General features: G+C 45.6%; 1 pseudogene; it reads right to left on the reverse strand.

Annotated features, from left to right (window-relative positions):
- Window positions 1–536: 536 nt before the first annotated feature.
- On the reverse strand, window positions 537–3,977 carry LOC119320827 (annotated as a pseudogene).
- Window positions 3,978–8,422: the final 4,445 nt, after the last annotated feature.

An 8,422-nucleotide genomic window follows, 5' to 3' on the forward strand; every position in this document is an offset into this window, starting at 1 on the left:
CAGCAATGTAAAATGGCATACCTATACAACCGTATAAATAAAGGAAATCTGAAACCAGATACGTGGGTATTGTTCGCTATCAATTACTTATTTACTTGTGTAGACAGGACAACATGCAAATCACACTAGGACTTGATAGACCCATAACCACAGGAAAAGAATGTAGAAGGCAGCCACGACAAGTAAAACAAAAACAAAAATATAACCATAAAGCACAACAAGGGTTAGTGCTTCATTTGCTACTACTTAGTATGACAACATTCTCATTTCCAAGCAGGCACAAACATGAGCACAATATAGAAAGAGGAAGGTCCTAATTAAGCCATTATTCATCGGAGGGGCTAGAGGGAGAAGAACCCACACTACCAGAAGAAACTTGGGAGTACCGAGGAGTAGGTAAACTGAAAGCAAGGAAGCTGGATGGAACGGAGGGCAATCAAAGGAGCATATCTAGTAGAGGAGGTAGAACATCAGCTGGAGATAAGCTTACCTGCTCAACCAGCAGGTCAAATAGCATGCCCAACCGGACAATCATCTTACTTATCAACCAAAAGCTCAGCCCCATCGTGTCCAACATCAACACGTGTTCCTACAAACATAAAAAGTCAAACAACGTGTCATGTCGGCAGAGAATATCGCTGCCACAACAAGGATAAGGTGAAGGAGCTCAAAGCATGGTCCTCAAGTCAGTACCCCTGATTTCCATATCAAGTATATTAGATTGTTACTGCACCATATCCATATGATACATCTGAAGCTTCCGCATTTACTAAGGCCCTGTTCGGTAATGGTCCGCTCCCGGAATCTGCGGAGCGGGTAAATAGCAACTCCACCATTTGACCTACAGCTCCGCCAACTCCGCTCCGGGAGCTGGGGAGCGGAGCGATGCCGAACAGCCCCTAACTCACTCTATAACGGGAGCCCTGCTCTGTAACCAATATCAGCAATCAAAGCCCCTCAAAAAAAATCAGCGATCAATAAACCAGAAACATGAATTTAGGCTCAAAACCCTAAGCACATGACGCCACGGCATTCCAAGAAAAGATAAGTAGAAACGAGCACGTGTCAACTAGGTAATAGATAAATCCATTGCTATAAGTTCAAGGAAAGCAACTCAATTTTGATACAGTAATACTCTACTTCTCTAACAGATAATAAACATTAACACACCTATGTCAAATATTTTATTCTTCCTCTATCTCTTCTACTTACAAAGGTTTGAGTTGGTAGTGAATTCACATGTAGGACCAGCAAACTTCACAAATAAGCAAATGCACTTCTACCCACACTTGCAGGACGAGCGGCCTTCCAAGAAAAATGCCCTTTTACTCACATGTGGGACCTAACATAAATAAACAAATACACTACTACTTTCATGTGAGACCAACACTTGTAAAAGGTAGTGGCCTTCGAAGAAAAATGCCCTTTTACTCACATGTGGGACCTAACACAAATAAAAAAATACACTACTACTTTCATGTGAGACCAACACTTGTAAAAGGTACAAATAACAAATACTGGAACAAGACTCCAACTCAAAACCATGCTCTTGGTTTTAGTTGTTATTCCTATACTTCTAGTTCTTCACCATAGTATAAAGAGAGTGATCAAACTGTAAATTGTAATTCCAATTCGACGATAAACCTCTATTGCTACCAGATCCACGACCTTGTGTAGTCTCCTTACTAATGTCTATCCTCTTCTGTTTCACGATTTGAAATGTTGTATCACTTTAAATCTAGCAAAGGGCCTACTTTCCTTAAGATTATCCAAGGCTTGCCACATGCAAAACTCTCTTTGTAATATTGTATTTTCACTATGATTTTAATCATGAACGGCCCAACGGCCACATGACACCAACGTCTTTCAACGATATCCTAAACCAATGGCTTAAGTCCTCATACTTTTTTGGTGGCTTCGTAGCAATGCATGTGCATTGTGCTGGTTTACTGAATATTCCCATAACAGCGTCAGCGTATACTCATTAATATCATAAAAATGAAGAACATGGACAATCATACTGTTAACTCATCAGAATGGACAAGTTATCTAGAGCTATCCTGAAGCTCATATCGGAAAATAAATCTAATACTAATAAATCTTTATAACATGTTGGATCATGATTTAAATCATCTTTAAGTGAATTTTAGCACTAAAAGATGAAAATGAACTCTTCTTAGTGTTTCCTGGTACAAATAGACTTGCCACATGGAGGGCAATCCTACAAATGATAAATGAATAATTACTCATAATTTCAAACAAAGTGGTTATGTTTTATTTGAACACTGTTAGAAATATCAGCAGAGGTAACATACAGAACAAAATAAATATAACTAAGCTTAAGCTTCAAAGGGCATTTGAGGATTATATCATCCTTCAATAGGCAGGAAATAAAATGGTTAAATTATTCTATAAAGGGATTTGCCAATCTTGTTAATCATTGTATATTTCTGGAATACATACACAGGTAAGCATTGTTTTATTATATGGATATTCATGTAATAAGCCTGTGATGACAGTTTGCTAGTTCTGACTTAGACCGCAAAAATAATTAGAAGAAGCTAACCAATTGCAGCCCAGTGCCTGGCTACAGAACATAAAGAAAATGAAATACCAAAATATATTTTTGTTAATCAATCATAATCATTACCTAAAAGACACCACACACATCAGAAGAGAACACTGCAGAACATCATCGATGTACATTGAAGAGGCCATGAAGCAGCAAAAGAAACAAATGATATGATAGTAATTCAAATTGTTGGCTTAACACGGAATGACGTGAGCATAATTTCATCAGCCAATTGTTGAATAATAATTTGTTTTTTTGTATCGACAATGTAATCCATGCTATTACCTGCAGTGTAGACACTTTCGAATGGATGATAGTGATGACGGGTTATGGTGGTTTCAGCAAGCTTCTTGAAATTCAATGACTCGAGGTGGATCATGAAGATGCCATTAACTGTCCCAATTAACACGACATTATTCTGCTCAGCAAACCCTAGTATCGAAAGGGCTATGGGGCTTTTATCCTCCGACTTCAGGGAAAGTAGCTTGTCCAATTCAATAGTTCTTCCAAGCTCCCATGAAACAACACCATCGCAAGCGGTCTTCCTCTTCCATAACTGAGCGGTGTAGTCTGACACTGACATGAAGAGGAAACCCAGCCCACCACCCGCAGCCCTCATAACCTGAAATTAGTTGCCCTTGCCATACATATCCACTGGAACTCGTACCACAGCTAGGCTCTGCTTCTCCAAATCAAACTTGAGAATTCCCTCAAAATTCCCCGAAAACATCCAGTAAAGGGAATCTCCAACCAGCACAGCTTCAAGCTCATAAAGCATGGTGGGAGAACCGCTTACAACAGGCTGGTATGGAAGCGGTGTTGAGATACGATCTCCCCACAAGCCGGTCTTTGACGAGTAAACACAGGCAGTCACACGTGTATGTTGCTTGTCATCCGAAAGTGTAACTGTCAAGACCACCTGGAAGTGTTCATCTCCGGTAGTGCGAAGCACCGCCCCGTGCGTCCTCTCGAACCCCGGGGGAACGGCAATGCGGTGCTGGTCTCCGGTGATGGGGTCCCACACCACGACCTGGAAATGCTTCATAGGCCAGAAGAGTAGGAGGCCATGGCGGCACCCCAGGGAAAAGTGGTAATCATCGACGTCGAACGGCAAGGAGAAGCGCCCGGGAGGGACTTGATTGGGGGCATCCAGAGTAGGTAGGAAGGACAGATCATCGTACTTGTCAAAGAAACCGAGGAGAGGGGCGTTGCAGCGGTGGCGGAGGCGGAAGCGGCGGCAGAAGCCGGGATCGGAGACGAGGCTGCGCCAGAGCTTGCAGACGAGGGACGCGCGCGGGAGGGAGGAGGGCTGCTCGGAGAGGCGGAGCAGGATCTCGGAAAGCAGGTCGTCGTCTTCCAACGGCGCGGCCATCGGCGAGCGGACGTGGCGGCGGCGGCTGCACATCTCGCGTGGGGAATGGGCGAATGGCAGTGGACTCGAACCAGCATGCAAGATTTAGCGAAGTGGGACCCCAGGGCAGGACGGAGGGAGTGGATGGCTCAATGATTGGCGTGGATGGCCATATGATTGGCACGGATCCCCTTCCTGATAGGGATTGTGTTGTCCCTAGACAAGTGGCGCCCAGGCAAGTGGGGGAGGCTGCTCAGCTAAGCTCGCACGTTGGGTATGACATGCAAAGCATGGAAGCGACATGCACTGGTGGTATGAAGTCACAGGAGGTCGCTGCGTTTGGAAAGATGAAATGGTTCTGCAATGCGCTGGTCCGCAAACTTGCGCCCCCTCTACTTCTTGAAGTGCAATCGTCTCTCCGGCCTGAAGCCCAGCCCTTCACGCCTCGTCGCACTACCAGAGGAGCCAAGAGAGCACTGACGTCCAACCCATCCAAGGCTACGCAGGCGGAGAACGTACTTATGAGAGCACTTGGTCTTGTGCCGAAGGATCTTGAAGGGAATGAAGATACCAAAGCTGAGCTCACGAAGATCTTTGAATCACCTCTTCGGGAGCAGCACGTCAAAGTGATTGCAGCGTTGTTCGGGAAGGAGGTTCCTCCTACTTGCGAGCTGTGGGAGGAACCACGGCCGTGGTGAGCTCTGCTTGAGAGCTTGCGTTGGATTTTGGGTTGCACTCATGATCCTATGGATCATAATCCACATGTATTGTGTTGGAACGTGAGGGGTCTTAATTGCCCTGCCAAGAAGCATGCCGTTAGGGAGTTCGTAGTGGCGGCTAAGGTTAATCTAGTGTGTCTGCAAGAGACTAAGCTTGATGTACTTGACCAGTTTACTGATATGCAATGCATTGGGCCATCTTATGATGGTTCTGACTATGTGCCTGCGAAGGAGACGCGTGGGGGCATCCTTATTGCCTGGGATAGCTCAGCCTTGACTGTTGATAACATTGTGCGGGATACTAACTCCATCACTGGATTGGTCCATGACAAGGGTGGCCATGCATGGTGGGTCACGGTGGTTTACGGACCGCAAGGTGAAGGCCCTAAAATGCAGTTCCTATGCGATCTACATGCATTGAGAGCGAATTGTCCAGGGCCTTGGATGATCTTGGGTGATTTCAACATGATTTTGAGGGCGGAGGATAAAAGTAATAATAACATCAATAGGCGCATTATGAGGAGATTCAAGGAGTTTGTTGACAACAATGAGCTCAAGGAAGTCTACATGCATGGTAGGAGATTTACGTGGACGAACGAAAGGGATAATCCGGTAATGACGAAGATTGATCATGTGCTTGTCTCGGTGAACTGGGAACTCAATCACCCGGATGTCCTCCTCCAATCTCTCTCCACCAACATCTCGGATCACACACCATTGCACCTGACCACCTCTGCCCCTTTCTGCCCTAAGAGAAGATTTCATTTTGAGATGTATTGGACCAAGTTGGAGGGGTTTGAGCAGGCCGTCCGTGACGCTTGGGTATGCAATGAGACTATTGTTGACCCCTTTAAGAGGATGGACACTTTGCTTAGGAATACTACGGTGGCCTTACAAGCTTGGGGACAAAGGAAGACCGGTAACATTAAAATCCAAATCGCCGTGGCGAACTATGTCATCCTCCGGTTCGATCGCGCCATGGAAGCTAGAGCTCTTACCCCGGCGGAGCAATGGCTTAGGAGGATGGTTAAACATGCGCTGTTGGGGCTCTCTTCGCTGCATCGTACCATTGAGCACCAGCGATCATGGCTGCGGTGGATTCGTGAAGGGGATGCTAACACTAAGCTGTTCCAAGCCGTGGCGAATGGTAGACGTTCTAAAAATTTCATACCCCACATCAGACATAACGACGAGCTCGTCATGGAGTAGGAGAGGAAGGGGGAGATTTTCACTGAGGCCTATGAAAATCTGTTAGGTCATGCTGTTTCCAGAGAGGCTGAGCTTGATCTGAACTTTCTGGGTATGGAGACGCATGACTTGGCAGATCTTGAAATCATGTTTACTGAGGAGGAAGTTTGGAACACCATAAAGGAAATGCCTATGGATCGCTCCCCTAGACCGTATGGTTTTGTGGCCGCTTTTTATCAAAAGGCGTGGCAGATCATTAAAAACGACGTTATGGCCATGGTGATGAAGCTCTATGTGGAGGACGGGAGGGGTTTTGGAAAGTTAAACAAAGCGCACATTGTGCTCATCCCGAAGAAGTTTGATGCCGAGGTGGTGGGCGACTTTCGTCCTATTAGTCTCACTCACAGCACTGCAAAGTTGTTTGCTAAAATGCTGGCCAATCATGCGAGGAGAAGGATGAAGGAGATTGTGATGGCAAATCAATCCGCGTTCATATGTGGCAGACATTTGCACGACAACTTTCTCTTGGTGAGACAAGTGGCTAGGAAGATACATACTCGCAAGGAGGCCGGGGTGTTCCTGAAGTTGGACATCTCGAGGGCTTTTGATTCCATTGCTTGGCCTTTCCTGTTTGAGGTGATGAGGACTAAAGGCTTTGGCCGCAAATGGATGGCATGGGTTGCTATTTTGCTCAGGACGGCATCCACCAAGGTGGTGTTCAATGGTGTGCCGGGCAAAAGTTTTGTGCTAGCACAAGATTAAGACAAGGAGATCCGGTTTCCCCCCTCTTGTTCATCATCTCTATGGATGCACTCTCTTGCTTCATGGTCAAGGCAGCTTGTAAGTGCATCTGGTGCCACCCCTAGTTGGTTTTGGAGTATTGACGACAAAGTTGGTTGAGGGACTAATGCGTTTGTGAGAATTGCAGGATAACGCAGGAAGTGTCCCTCAATGATTCGGTTTACCTACCGGAGATGACCCCTAAAAATGTATGAAGACACTGACGACAATGGTGGTATGAGAAGATATTCATATTGAAGACTATGACATGAGAAGACATTGCGTGAAGACTATGGAGCACGAAGACTGTGTGGTTTCGTTGTTTCCTTTTCTTCTTTGTTGAGTCATAGGAACCACCGTACTGTTAAGTGGGGTCCAAGTGAACTAAGTCAGAGTGACTGAAGTGATCCTCAACCCAAATCCTATGTCTTCGAGCGAAGACAATGAGAGCAAATCTTATCCAGAGTTGGATGAGTCAGCTTTGCTTGTAGCCCAAGTAAAGTTGCCATGTGTGTTTGAAATCTGACCGTTGGAACACGTGTCAGTTCCTTAGTGACCCAGGGTCATTTCGGACAAATCAGGTCGGGTTGCCTAATGGCTATAAATAGCCCACCCCTACACAATAAATTGGTGGCTGCTCAGAGTTAGTATACGGCTTTTGTCGTTTGAGAGCAACCCACCTCGAAGCATTTGAGAGAGAGAAATCCTTGCGAGGACAAAGCCCAAACACCCAGAGCCAAAGAGTGTTAGGCATCACTGAAGTCTTTCTGTCTGTGTGACCTGAAGACTTATTACACTTGAGGACTGTGTATCCTCTAGCCGGTTAGGCGTTGCGTTCTGAGCATCCAAGAGTCATTGTGGATTGCCGGGTGAACGAAGTCTGTGAAGGTTTGGAAGTCTACCTTGAAGACTTACCAGAGTGATTGGGCGAGGACTAAGTGTCCTTAGCTCAAGGGGAATAAGGTCAAGACACGGTCTTCTGAGTTGAATCTCAGCCTCCCTAACCAGACGTACAGTTGTCACAGCAACTGGAACTGGTCCAACAAATCCTGTGTCTTCAACGAGCAACTGGTTCTATCTCTTCCCTCCTTTACTTTGAGTTTGTCTTCGTGAAGTCATTGCTTATCGTCTTATCTGATTGACTTCATTGCTTGAATACTATTGTTGATTGGCTTCATACTATCTTCCATCCTGATCCTACTACCTAGCTGCTATTAATCTTTGAATGTTAATGCTATTGCATACTTGATTATGGCTTGCTTGTTGTAGTTTATCTTCCGCTGCATATCAATTAGGTTGTTTCTATTGTTTGTCTTTGAAACTTCCATGTTTTGAAGACTTTCATAAAAATCGCCTATTCACCCCCCCTCTAGTCGATAACTAGCACTTTCAATTGGTATCAGAGCAAGGTACTCGCTTGTTCTGTGTGATTCGGTTTAACCACCTAGAGTTTACCTATGTCGACTGCAGGATTGAGGAATATATCTTGCCCCACCTTTGATGGTCATGAGTATCCCCGGTGGAAAGCCATGATGAAGAAGCGACTTATGGCTATGCACTAGTGCAGAACCGGGCAATAGCACCGGTTCGTAAGGCCCTTTAGTGTCGGTTCCATAACCGGCACTAAAGTGTGGGCACTAAAGCCCCCCCCCCCTTTAGTACCGGTTCAGAACGAACTGGTGCTAAAGGGAAACCACGTGGCACGAGCCAGCTCCAGGGGCCTGGAGCCCTTTAGTACCGGTTGGTAAGACCAACCGGTACTATAAGGTTTGGGGGGGTTTTAGTTTTATGATTTCTTTTTCATTTAATTTT

Source organism: Triticum dicoccoides, chromosome 6B, assembly GCF_002162155.2.
Source record: "Triticum dicoccoides isolate Atlit2015 ecotype Zavitan chromosome 6B, WEW_v2.0, whole genome shotgun sequence".
Classification (NCBI taxonomy): domain Eukaryota; kingdom Viridiplantae; phylum Streptophyta; class Magnoliopsida; order Poales; family Poaceae; genus Triticum; species Triticum dicoccoides.